The sequence below is a fragment of the Colletes latitarsis genome, unplaced genomic scaffold, assembly GCF_051014445.1.
Source record: "Colletes latitarsis isolate SP2378_abdomen unplaced genomic scaffold, iyColLati1 scaffold0013, whole genome shotgun sequence".
NCBI lineage: Eukaryota > Metazoa > Arthropoda > Insecta > Hymenoptera > Colletidae > Colletes > Colletes latitarsis.
Window position 1 is genome coordinate 26,614,843 of NW_027488368.1, and position 14,567 is coordinate 26,629,409.

The window sequence follows — 14,567 nt, forward strand, 5'->3', positions numbered from 1 at the left end:
AGACATAACTGGCGTTATCCTCTAAAATATTAATCGCAACCAGGTTTAATTGACTGTTTCGGTGTGGTAAAAGAATACTATGTAAGCCAAACCAGAAAAGACCCAGGATCTGGCCAACAAGTATGCGAAGAATGCGAAAGGATGAGTCAGATGATGGCAAATACCAGACCTAACCCAGACATAACCGCCCTTATCCTCTAAAATATTAATCAGAACCAGGTTTAATTGACTGTTTCGGTGTGGTGCCACATTTCTACGTGATCGAAACTAGAAAAAGCCCAGGTTCTGGCCATTCAAGTATGCGAAGAATGCGAAAGGATGTGTCAGGTGATGGCAAATACCAGACCTTACCCAGACATAACCGGCGTTATCCTCTAAAATATTAATCCAAACCAGGTTTAATTGACTGTTTCGGTGTGGTACCACATTACTATGTAATCCAAACCAGAAAAATCCCAGGATCTGGCCAAGAAGTATGCGAAGAATGCGAAGGTATGAGTCAGATGATGGCCAATTCCAGACCTAACCCAGACATAACTGGCGTTATCCTCTAAAATATTAATCGGAACCAGGTTTAATTGACAGTTTCAGTGTGGTACCACATTACTACGCGATACAAATCAGAAAAAGCCCAGGATCTGGCCAACAAGTATGCGAAAAATGCGAAAGCAAGAGGAAGATAATTGCAATTACCAGACGGAGCCCAGACCTAACCGGTGATATCCCCTAAAATGTTGATCGAATACAGGATGAATTGACTATTTCAATGTGGCACCACATTACGACGTGATCCTAACCAGTACAAAACACAGGATCTGGGCAACAAGAATGCAAAAAATGCGAAAGTATGAGGCAGATGATTGCAGATACCAGACCTAACACAAACCTAACCGGCGTTGTTCTCTAAAATATTAATCGGAACCAGGATTAAATGACTGTTTCGGTGCGGTACCACCTTACAATGTGATCCGAACCAGAAAAAACCCAGGATCTGGCCAACAAGAATGCACAAAATGCGAAAGTATGAGGCAGATGATTGCAGATACCAGACCTAACACAAACCTAACCGGCGTTGTTCTCTAAAATATTAATCGGAACCAGGATTAATTGTCTGTTTCAGTGTGGTACCACATTACTATGTAATCCAAACCAGAAAAGACCCAGGATCTAGACAACAAGTATGCGAAGAATGCGAAAGTATGAGTCAGATGATTGCAGATACCAGACCTAACACAAACCTAACCGGCGTTGTTCTCTAAAATATTAATCGGAACCAGGATTAATTGTCTGTTTCAGTGTGGTACCACATTACTATGTAATCCAAACCAGAAAAGACCCAGGATCTGGACAACAAGTATGCGAAGAATGCGAAAGTATGAGACAGATGATGGCAAATACCACACCTAACACAAACCTAACCGGCGTTGTTCTCTAAAATATTAATCGGAACCAGGTATAATTGTCTGTTTCAGTGTGGTACCACATTCCAACGTGATCCAAACCGGAAAAAACCCAGGATCTTGTCAACAAGAATGCAAAACATGCCAAAGTATGAGGCAGATGATGACAAATACCAGACCTAACCCAGACATAACCGCCGTTATCCTCTAAAATATAAATCGCAACCAGGTTTAAATGACTGTTTCGGTGCGGTAGCACATTACTATGTGATCCAAACCGGAAAAAACCCAGGATCTAGACAACAAGTATGCGAAGAATGCGATAGTATGAGGCAGATGATGGCAAATACCAGACCTAACCCAGACATAACTGCCGTTATCCTCCAATATATTAATCGGAACCTGGTTTTATAGACAGTTTTGAGCGTAGTACCACATTGCTACGTGATCCAAATCAGAAAAAGCCCAGGATCTGGCCAACAAGAATGGATAAAATGCGAAAGTATGAGCTAGATGATGGCAAAAACCAGACATAACCGCCGTTATCCTCTAAAATATAAATCGCAACCAGGTTTAATTGACTGTTTCGGTGCGGTACCACATTACTATGTGATCCAAACCAGAAAAAACCCAGGATATGGCCAACAAGAATGCATAAAATGCGAAAGTATGAGGCAGATGATGGCAAATACCAGACCTAACCCAGACGTAACCGGCGTTATCCTCTAAAATATTAAACGGTACCAGGTTTAATTGACTGTTTCGGTGTGGTACCACATTACTACGTAATCCAAACCGGAAAATACCCAGGATCTGGCCAAGAAGTATGCGAAAAATGCGAAAGTATGAGCCAGATGATTCCAAATACTAGAGCTAACCCAGCCATAACCGGCGTTGTTCTCTAAAATATTAATCGGAACCAGGTTTAATTGACTGTTTCAGTGTGGAACCACATTACTACGTGATCCAAACCGGAAGAATCCCAGGATCTGGCCAACAAGAATGCAAAAAATGTGGAAGTATGAGCTAGATGATGGCAAATACCAGACCTAACCCAGACATAACCGCCGTTATCCTCTAAAATATAGACCGCAACCAGGTTTAATTGACTGTTTCGGAGCGGTACCACATTACTATGCGATCCAAACCAGAAAAAACCCAGGATCTGGCCAACAAGAATGCATAAAATGCGAAAGTATGAGGCAGATGATGGCAAATACCAGACCTAACCCAGACGTAACCGGCGTTATCCTCTAAAATATTAAACGGTACCAGGTTTAATTGACTGTTTCGGTGTGGTACCACATTACTACGTAATCCAAACCGGAAAATACCCAGGATCTGGCCAACAAGAATGCAAAAAATGTGGAAGTATGAGCTAGATGATGGCAAATACCAGACCTAACCCAGACATAACCGCCGTTATCCTCTAAAATATAGACCGCAACAAGGTTTAATTGACTGTTTCGGAGCGGTACCACATTACTATGCGATCCAAACCGGAAAAAACCCAGGATCTAGACAACAAGTATGCGAAGAATGCGATAGTATGAGGCAGATGATGGCAAATACCAGACCTAACCCAGACATAACTGCCGTTATCCTCCAATATATTAATCGGAACCTGGTTTAATTGACTGTTTCGGTGTAGCGCCACATTACTATCTAACCCAAACCAGAAAAAACCCAGGATCTAGACAACAAATATGCGAAAAATGCGAAAGTATGAGTCAGATGATTGCAAAAACCAGACCTAACCCAGACGTAACCGGCGTTATCCTCTAAAATATTAATCGCAACCGGGTTTAATTGACTGTTTCGGTGTGGTACCACATTACTATGTAATCCAAACCAGAAAAAACCCAGGATCTAGACAACAAATATGCGAAAAATGCGAAAGTATGAGGCAGATGATGGCAAATACCAGACCTAACCCAGACGTAACCGGCGTTATCCTCTAAAATATTAAACGGTACCAGGTTTAATTGACTGTTACGGTGTGGTACCACATTACTACGTAATCCAAACCGGAAAATACCCAGGATCTGGCCAAGAAGTATGCGAAAAATGCGAAAGTATGAGCCAGATGATTCCAAATACTGGAGCTAACCCAGACATAACCGGCGTTGTTCTCTAAAATATTAATCGGAACCAGGTTTAATTGACTGTTGCGGTGTGGTGCCACATTGCTACGTGATCCAAATCAGAAAAAGCCCAGGATCTGGCCAACAAGTATGCGAAAAATGCGAAAGTATGAGCTAGATGATGGCAAATACCAGACCTAACCCAGACATAACCGTCGTTATCATCTAAAATATTAATCGCAACCAGCTTTAATTGACTGTTTCGGTGTAGCGCCACATTACTATCTAACCCAAACCAGAAAAAACCCAGGATCTAGACAACAAATATGCGAAAAATGCGAAAGTATGAGTCAGATGATTGCAAATACCAGACCTACCCCAGGCATAACCTGCGTTATCCTCTAAAATATTAATGGGAACCAGGTATAATTGTCTGTCTCAGTGTAGTACTACGTTACTACGTGATCCAAATCAACAAAAGCCCAGGATCTGGCCAACAAGCACGCGAAAAATGCGAAAGTATGAGTCAGATGATTGCAAAAACCAGTCCTAACCCAGACGTAACCGGCGTTATCCTCTAAAATATTAATCGCAACCGGGTTTAATTGACTGTTTCGGTGTGGTACCACATTACTATGTAATCCAAACCAGAAAAAAACCAGGATCTAGACAACAAATATGCGAAAAATTCGAAAGTATCAGTCAGATGATTGCAAATACCAGAGCTAACCCAGACATAACCGGCGTTATCCTCTAAAATATTAATCGGAACCAGGTTTAATTGACAGTTTCGGTGTGGTGCCACATTGCTACATGATCCAAATCAGAAAAAGCCCAGGATCTGGCCAACAAGTATGCGAAAAATGCGAAAGTATGAGCTAGATGTTAGCAAATACCAGACCTAACCCAGACATAACGGTCGTTATCCTTTAAATATTAATCGCAACCAGGTTTAATTGACTGTTTCGGTGTGGTGCCACATTACTATGTAATCCAAACCAGAAAAAGCCCAGGATCTGGCCAACAAGTATGCGAAAAATGCGAAAGTATGAGCTAGATGATAGCAAATACCAGACCTAACCCAGACATAACCGTCGTTATCCTTTAAATATTAATCGCAACCAGGTATAATCGACAGTTTCGGTGTGGTGCCACATTACTATGTGATCCAAACCAGAAAAAACCCAGGATCTGGCCAACAAGAATGCATAAAATGCGAAAGTATGCGTCAGATGATGGCAAATACCAGACCTAACCCAGACGTAACCGGCGTTATCCTCTAAAATATTAAACGGTACCAGGTTTAATTGACTGTTACGGTGTGGTACCACATTACTACGTAATCCAAACCGGAAAATACCCAGGATCTGGCCAAGAAGTATGCGAAAAATGCGAAAGTATGAGCCAGATGATTCCAAATACTGGAGCTAACCCAGACATAACCGGCGTTGTTCTCTAAAATATTAATCGGAACCAGGTTTAATTGACTGTTGCGGTGTGGTGCCACATTGCTACGTGATCCAAATCAGAAAAAGCCCAGGATCTGGCCAACAAGTATGCGAAAAATGCGAAAGTATGAGCTAGATGATGGCAAATACCAGACCTAACCCAGACATAACCGTCGTTATCATCTAAAATATTAATCGCAACCAGCTTTAATTGACTGTTTCGGTGTAGCGCCACATTACTATCTAACCCAAACCAGAAAAAACCCAGGATCTAGACAACAAATATGCGAAAAATGCGAAAGTATGAGTCAGATGATTGCAAATACCAGACATACCCCAGGCATAACCTGCGTTATCCTCTAAAATATTAATGGGAACCAGGTATAATTGTCTGTCTCAGTGTAGTACCACGTTACTACGTGATCCAAATCAACAAAAGCCCAGGATCTGGCCAACAAGCACGCGAAAAATGCGAAAGTATGAGCTAGATGATAGCAAATACCAGACCTAACCCAGACATAACGGTCGTTATCCTTTAAATATTAATCGCAACCAGGTTTAATTGACTGTTTCGGTGTGGTGCCACATTACTATGTAATCCAAACCAGAAAAAGCCCAGGATCTGGCCAACAAGTATGCGAAAAATGCGAAAGTATGAGCTAGATGATAGCAAATACCAGACCTAACCCAGACATAACCGTCGTTATCCTTTAAATATTAATCGCAACCAGGTATAATCGACAGTTTCGGTGTGGTGCCACATTACTATGTGATCCAAACCAGAAAAAACCCAGGATCTGGCCAACAAGGATGCATAAAATGCGAAAGTATGAGGCAGATGATGGCAAATACCAGACCTAACCCAGACGTAACCGGCGTTATCCTCTAAAATATTAAACGGTACCAGGTTTAATTGACTGTTACGGTGTGGTACCACATTACTACGTAATCCAAACCGGAAAATACCCAGGATCTGGCCAAGAAGTATGCGAAAAATGCGAAAGTATGAGCGAGATGATTCCAAATACAGGAGCTAACCCAGACATAACCGGCGTTGTTCTCTAAAATATTAATCGGAACCAGGTTTAATTGACTGTTTCGGTGTGGTGCCACATTGCTACGTGATCCAAATCAGAAAAAGCCCAGGATCTGGCCAACAAGTATGCGAAAAATGCGAAAGTATGAGCTAGATGATAGCAAATACCAGACCTAACCCAGACATAACCGTCGTTATCATCTAAAATATTAATCGCAACCAGCTTTAATTGACTGTTTCGGTGTAGCGCCACATTACTATCTAACCCAAACCAGAAAAAACCCAGGATCTAGACAACAAATATGCGAAAAATGCGAAAGTATGAGTCAGATGATTGCAAATACCAGAGCTAACCCAGACATAACCGGCGTTATCCTCTAAAATATTAATCGGAACCAGGTTTAATTGACAGTTTCGGTGTGGTGCCACATTGCTACATGATCCAAATCAGAAAAAGCCCAGGATCTGGCCAACAAGTATGCGAAAAATGCGAAAGTATGAGCTAGATGATAGCAAATACCAGACCTAACCCAGACATAACCGGCGTTATCCTCTAAAATATTAATCGGAACCAGGTTTAATTGACAGTTTCGGTGTGGTGCCACGTTACTACGTGATCCAAATCAACAAAAGCCCAGGATCTGGCCAACAAGCACGCGAAAAATGCGAAAGTATGAGTCAGATGATTGCAAAAGCCAGATCTAACCCAGACGTAACCGGCGTTATCCTCTAAAATATTAATCGCAGCCGGGTTTAATTGACTGTTTCGGTGTGGTACCACATTACTATGTAATCCAAACCAGAAAAAACCCAGGATCTAGACAACAAATATGCGAAAAATTCGAAAGTATGAGTCAGATGATTGCAAATACCAGAGCTAACCCAGACATAACCGGCGTTATCCTCTAAAATATTAATCGGAACCAGGTTTAATTGACAGTTTCGGTGTGGTGCCACATTGCTACATGATCCAAATCAGAAAAAGCCCAGGATCTGGCCAACAAGTATGCGAAAAATGCGAAAGTATGAGCTAGATGATAGCAAATACCAGACCTAACCCAGACATAACGGTCGTTATCCTTTAAATATTAATCGCAACCAGGTTTAATTGACTGTTTCGGTGTGGTGCCACATTACTATGTAATCCAAACCAGAAAAAGCCCAGGATCTGGCCAACAAGTATGCGAAAAATGCGAAAGTATGAGCTAGATGATAGCAAATACCAGACCTAACCCAGACATAACCGTCGTTATCCTTTAAATATTAATCGCAACCAGGTTTAATTGACAGTTTCGGTGTGGTGCCACATTACTATGTGATCCAAACCAGAAAAAACCCAGGATCTGGCCAACAAGAATGCATAAAATGCGAAAGTATGCGTCAGATGATGGCAAATACCAGACCTAACCCAGACGTAACCGGCGTTATCCTCTAAAATATTAAACGGTACCAGGTTTAATTGACTGTTACGGTGTGGTACCACATTACTACGTAATCCAAACCGGAAAATACCCAGGATCTGGCCAAGAAGTATGCGAAAAATGCGAAAGTATGAGCCAGATGATTCCAAATACTGGAGCTAACCCAGACATAACCGGCGTTGTTCTCTAAAATATTAATCGGAACCAGGTTTAATTGACTGTTGCGGTGTGGTGCCACATTGCTACGTGATCCAAATCAGAAAAAGCCCAGGATCTGGCCAACAAGTATGCGAAAAATGCGAAAGTATGAGCTAGATGATGGCAAATACCAGACCTAACCCAGACATAACCGTCGTTATCATCTAAAATATTAATCGCAACCAGCTTTAATTGACTGTTTCGGTGTAGCGCCACATTACTATCTAACCCAAACCAGAAAAAACCCAGGATCTAGACAACAAATATGCGAAAAATGCGAAAGTATGAGTCAGATGATTGCAAATACCAGACATACCCCAGGCATAACCTGCGTTATCCTCTAAAATATTAATGGGAACCAGGTATAATTGTCTGTCTCAGTGTAGTACCACGTTACTACGTGATCCAAATCAACAAAAGCCCAGGATCTGGCCAACAAGCACGCGAAAAATGCGAAAGTATGAGCTAGATGATAGCAAATACCAGACCTAACCCAGACATAACGGTCGTTATCCTTTAAATATTAATCGCAACCAGGTTTAATTGACTGTTTCGGTGTGGTGCCACATTACTATGTAATCCAAACCAGAAAAAGCCCAGGATCTGGCCAACAAGTATGCGAAAAATGCGAAAGTATGAGCTAGATGATAGCAAATACCAGACCTAACCCAGACATAACCGTCGTTATCCTTTAAATATTAATCGCAACCAGGTATAATCGACAGTTTCGGTGTGGTGCCACATTACTATGTGATCCAAACCAGAAAAAACCCAGGATCTGGCCAACAAGGATGCATAAAATGCGAAAGTATGAGGCAGATGATGGCAAATACCAGACCTAACCCAGACGTAACCGGCGTTATCCTCTAAAATATTAAACGGTACCAGGTTTAATTGACTGTTACGGTGTGGTACCACATTACTACGTAATCCAAACCGGAAAATACCCAGGATCTGGCCAAGAAGTATGCGAAAAATGCGAAAGTATGAGCGAGATGATTCCAAATACAGGAGCTAACCCAGACATAACCGGCGTTGTTCTCTAAAATATTAATCGGAACCAGGTTTAATTGACTGTTTCGGTGTGGTGCCACATTGCTACGTGATCCAAATCAGAAAAAGCCCAGGATCTGGCCAACAAGTATGCGAAAAATGCGAAAGTATGAGCTAGATGATGGCAAATACCAGACCTAACCCAGACATAACCGTCGTTATCATCTAAAATATTAATCGCAACCAGCTTTAATTGACTGTTTCGGTGTAGCGCCACATTACTATCTAACCCAAACCAGAAAAAACCCAGGATCTAGACAACAAATATGCGAAAAATGCGAAAGTATGAGTCAGATGATTGCAAATACCAGAGCTAACCCAGACATAACCGGCGTTATCCTCTAAAATATTAATCGGAACCAGGTTTAATTGACAGTTTCGGTGTGGTGCCACATTGCTACATGATCCAAATCAGAAAAAGCCCAGGATCTGGCCAACAAGTATGCGAAAAATGCGAAAGTATGAGCTAGATGATAGCAAATACCAGACCTAACCCAGACATAACCGGCGTTATCCTCTAAAATATTAATCGGAACCAGGTTTAATTGACAGTTTCGGTGTGGTGCCACGTTACTACGTGATCCAAATCAACAAAAGCCCAGGATCTGGCCAACAAGCACGCGAAAAATGCGAAAGTATGAGTCAGATGATTGCAAAAGCCAGATCTAACCCAGACGTAACCGGCGTTATCCTCTAAAATATTAATCGCAGCCGGGTTTAATTGACTGTTTCGGTGTGGTACCACATTACTATGTAATCCAAACCAGAAAAAACCCAGGATCTAGACAACAAATATGCGAAAAATTCGAAAGTATGAGTCAGATGATTGCAAATACCAGAGCTAACCCAGACATAACCGGCGTTATCCTCTAAAATATTAATCGGAACCAGGTTTAATTGACAGTTTCGGTGTGGTGCCACATTGCTACATGATCCAAATCAGAAAAAGCCCAGGATCTGGCCAACAAGTATGCGAAAAATGCGAAAGTATGAGCTAGATGATAGCAAATACCAGACCTAACCCAGACATAACGGTCGTTATCCTTTAAATATTAATCGCAACCAGGTTTAATTGACTGTTTCGGTGTGGTGCCACATTACTATGTAATCCAAACCAGAAAAAGCCCAGGATCTGGCCAACAAGTATGCGAAAAATGCGAAAGTATGAGCTAGATGATAGCAAATACCAGACCTAACCCAGACATAACCGTCGTTATCCTTTAAATATTAATCGCAACCAGGTTTAATTGACAGTTTCGGTGTGGTGCCACATTACTATGTGATCCAAACCAGAAAAAACCCAGGATCTGGCCAACAAGAATGCATTAAATGCGAAAGTATGAGGCAGATGATGGTAAATACCAGACCTAACCCAGACGTAACCGGCGTTATCCTCTAAAATATTAAACGGTACCAGGTTTAATTGACTGTTACGGTGTGGTACCACATTACTACGTAATCCAAACCGGAAAATACCCAGGATCTGGCCAAGAAGTATGCGAAAAATGCGAAAGTATGAGCCAGATGATTCCAAATACTGGAGCTAACCCAGACATAACCGGCGTTGTTCTCTAAAATATTAATCGGAACCAGGTTTAATTGACTGTTTCGGTGTGGTGCCACATTGCTACGTGATCCAAATCAGAAAAAGCCCAGGATCTGGCCAACAAGTATGCGAAAAATGCGAAAGTATGAGCTAGATGATGGCAAATACCAGACCTAACCCAGACATAACCGTCGTTATCATCTAAAATATTAATCGCAACCAGGTTTAATGGACTGTTTCGGTGTAGTGCCACATTACTATCTAATCCAAACCAGAAAAAACCCAGGATCTAGACTACAAATATGCGAAAAATGCGAAAGTATGAGTCAGATGATTGCAAATACCAGACCTAACCCAGGCATAACCTGCGTTATCCTCTAAAATATTAATCGGAACCAGGTATAATTGTCTGTCTCAGTGTAGTGCCACGTTACTACGTGATCCAAATCAACAAAACCCCAGGATCTGGCCAACAAGTATGCGAAAAATGCGAAAGTATGAGCTAGATGATAGCAAATACCAGACCTAACCCAGACATAACTGTCGTTATCCTCTAAAATATTAATCGCGACCAGGTTTAATTGACTGTTTCGGTGTGGTGCCACATTACTATGTAATCCATACCAGAAAAAACCCAGGATCTAGACAACAAATATGCGAAAAATGCGAAAGTATGAGTCAGATGATTGCAAATACCAGACCTAACCCAGGCATAACCGGCGTTATGTTCTAAAATATTAATCGGAACCAGGTATTATTGTCTGTCTCAGTGTAGTACCACATTACTACGAGATCCAAATCAGAAAAAGCCCAGGATCTGGCCATTCAAGTATGCGAAAAATGCGAAAGTATGAGCTAGATGATTGCAAATAGAAGAACTAACCCTGACATAACCGGCGTTATCCTCTAAAATATTAAACGGTACCAGGTTTAATTGACTCTTTCGGTGTGGTACCACATTACTACGTGATCCAAATCAACAATAGCCCAGGATCTGGCCAACAAGCACGCGAAAAATGCGAAAGTATGAGTCAGATGATTGCAAATACCAGACCTAACCCAGACGTAACCGGCGTTATCCTCAAAAATATTAATCGCAACCAGGTTTAATGGCCTGTTTCGGTGTGGTTCCACATTTATACGTTGTCCAGATCAGCAAAAGCCCAGGATCTGGCCAACAAGTATGCGTAAATGCGAAAGTATGAGCTAGATGATGGCAAATAGCAGACCTACCCCAGACATAACCGGCGTTATCCACAAAAATATTAATCGGAGCCAGGTTTAATTGACTGTTTCGGTGTGGTACCATATTACTATGTAGTCCAAACCAGAGAAAGACCCAGTATCTGTCCAACAAGTATGCGAAGAATGCGAAAGTATGAGCTAGATGATAGCAAATACCAGACCTAACCCAGACATAACGGTCGTTATCCTTTAAATATTAATCGCAACCAGGTTTAATTGACTGTTTCGGTGTGGTGCCACATTACTATGTAATCCAAACCAGAAAAAGCCCAGGATCTGGCCAACAAGTATGCGAAAATTGCGAAAGTATGAGCAGGATGATTGCATATACCAGAACTAACCCAGACATAACCAGCGTTATCCTCTAAAATATTAATCGGAACCAGGTTTAATAAACATTTCGGTGTGGTACCACAATACTACGTGATCCAAACCAGAAAGAACCCATGATCTGGCCAACAAGTATGCGAAAAATGAGAAAGTATGAGCTAGATGATGGCAAATACCAGACCTAACCCAGACATAACCGGGGTTATCATATAAAATATTAATCGGAACCAGGTTTAATTGACTGTTCCAGTGAGGTACCACATTACTACGAAATCCAAACCGGAAAAAACCCAGGATCTGGCCATCAAGTATGCGAAAAATGCGATATTATGGGCAAGATGAGGGCAAATACCAGACCTAACCCAGACATAACCGGCGTTGTCCTCAAAAATATTAATCGCAACCAGGTTTAATTGGCAGTTTCGGTGTGGTGCCACATTACTACGTGATCCAATCTAAAAAAAGCCCAGGTTCTGGCCATTCAAGTATGCGAAAAATGCGAAAGTATGAGCTAGATGATGGCAAATACCAGACCTAACCCAGACATAACCGGCGTTATCCTCTAAAATATTAATCGGAACCAGGTATAATAGACAGTTTCAGTGTAGTACCACATTACTACGTGATCCAATCTAAAAAAAGCCCAGGTTCTGGCCATTCAAGTATGCGAAAAATGCGAAAGTATGAGCTAGATGATTGCAAATACCAGACCTAACCCAGGCATAACCGGCGTTATCCTCTAAAATATTAATCGGAACCAGGTATTATTGTCTGTCTCAGTGTAGTACCACATTACTACGACATCCAAATCAGAAAAAGCCCAGGATCTGGCCATTCAAGTATGCGAAAAATGCGAAAGTATGAGCTAGATGATTGCAAATACAAGAACTAACCCTGACATAACCGGCGTTATCCTCTAAAATATTAAACGGTACCAGGTCTAATTGACTCTTTCGGTGTGGTACCACATTACTACGTAATCCAAACCGGAAAATACCCAGGAGCTGGCCAAGAAGTATGCGGAAAATGCGAAAGTATGAGCCAGATGATTCCAAATACAGGAGCTAACCCAGACATAAGCGGCGTTGTTCTCTAAAATATTAATCGGAACCAGGTTTAATTGACTGTTTCAATGTGGTACCACATTACTACGTGATCCGAACCGGAAAAAACCCAGGAACTGCCCAACAAGTATGTGAAGAATGCGAAAGTATGAACTAGATGATTGCAAATACCAGACCTAACCCAGGCATAACCGGGGTTATCCTCTAAAATATTAATCGCAACCAGGTTTAATTGACTGTTCCGGTGTGGTACCACGTTACTACGTGATCCAAATCAACAATAGCCCAGGATCTGGCCAACAAGCACGCGAAAAATGCGAAAGTATGAGTCAGATGATTGCAAATACCAGACCTAACCCAGACGTAACCGGCGTTATCCTCTAAAATATTAATCGCAACCAGGTTTAATTGACTGTTCCGGTGTGGTACCATATTACTATGTAATCAAACCAGAAAATACCCCGGGCTTGACAAACAGGTATGCGAAAAATGCGAACGAATGAGCCAGATGATTGCAACTACCAGAAATAACCCAGGCATAACCGGCGTTATCCTCCAAAATATTAATCGCAACCAGGTTTAATAGGCTGTTTCGGTGCGGTACCACATTACTATGTGATCCAAACCAGAAAAAACCCAGGATCTTGACAACAAGAGTGCATAAAATGCGAATGTATGAGCTAGATGATGGCAAATACCAGACCTAACCCAGACCTAACCGGTATTTCCCCCTAAAATATTAATCGTAACCAGGTTTAATTGACTGCTTCGGTGTGGTACCACGTTACTACGTGAACCAAATCAACAATAGCCCAGGATCTGGCCAACAAGCACGCGAAAAATGCGAAAGTATGAGTCAGATGATGGCAAATACCAGACCTAACCCAGACATAACTGGCGTTATCCTCTAAAATATTAATCGGAACCAGGTTTAATAAACTTTTTCGGTGTGGTACCACAATACTACGTGATCCAAACCAGAAAGAACCCAGGATCTGGCCAACAAGTATGCGAAAAATGCGAAAGTATGAGCTAGATGATGGCAAATACCAGACCTACCCCCGACATAACCGGGGTTATCCTATAAAATATTAATCGCAACCAGGTTTAATTGGCAGTTTCGGTGTGGTGCCACATTACTACGTGATCCAATCTAAAAAAAGCCCAGGTTCTGGCCATTCAAGTATGCGAAAAATGCGAAAGTATGAGCTAGATGAAAGAAAACACCAGACCTTACCCAGACATAACCGGGGTTATACTCTAAAATATTAATCGGAACCAGGTTTAATTGACTGTTCCAGTGTGGTACCACATTACTACGAGATCCAAATAAGAAAAAGCCCAGGATCTGGCCAACAAGTATGCGAAAAATGCGAAAGTATGAGCCAGATGATGACAAATACCAGACCTAACCCAGCCATAACCGGCGTTATCCTCAAAAATATTAATCGCAACCAGGTTTAATGGCCTGTTTCGGTGTGGTTCCACATTTCTACGTTGTCCAGATCAGCAAAATCCCAGGATCTGGCCAACAAGTATGCGAAAAATGCGAAAGTATGAGCTAGATGATGGCAAATAGCAGACCTAACCCAGACATAACCGGCGTTATCCTCTAAAATATTAATCGGAACCAGGATTAATTGACTGTACCAGTGTGGTACCACATTACTACGTGATCCAAATCAGAAAAAGCCCAGGATCTGGCCATTCAAGTATGCGAAAAATGCAAAAGTATGAGTCAG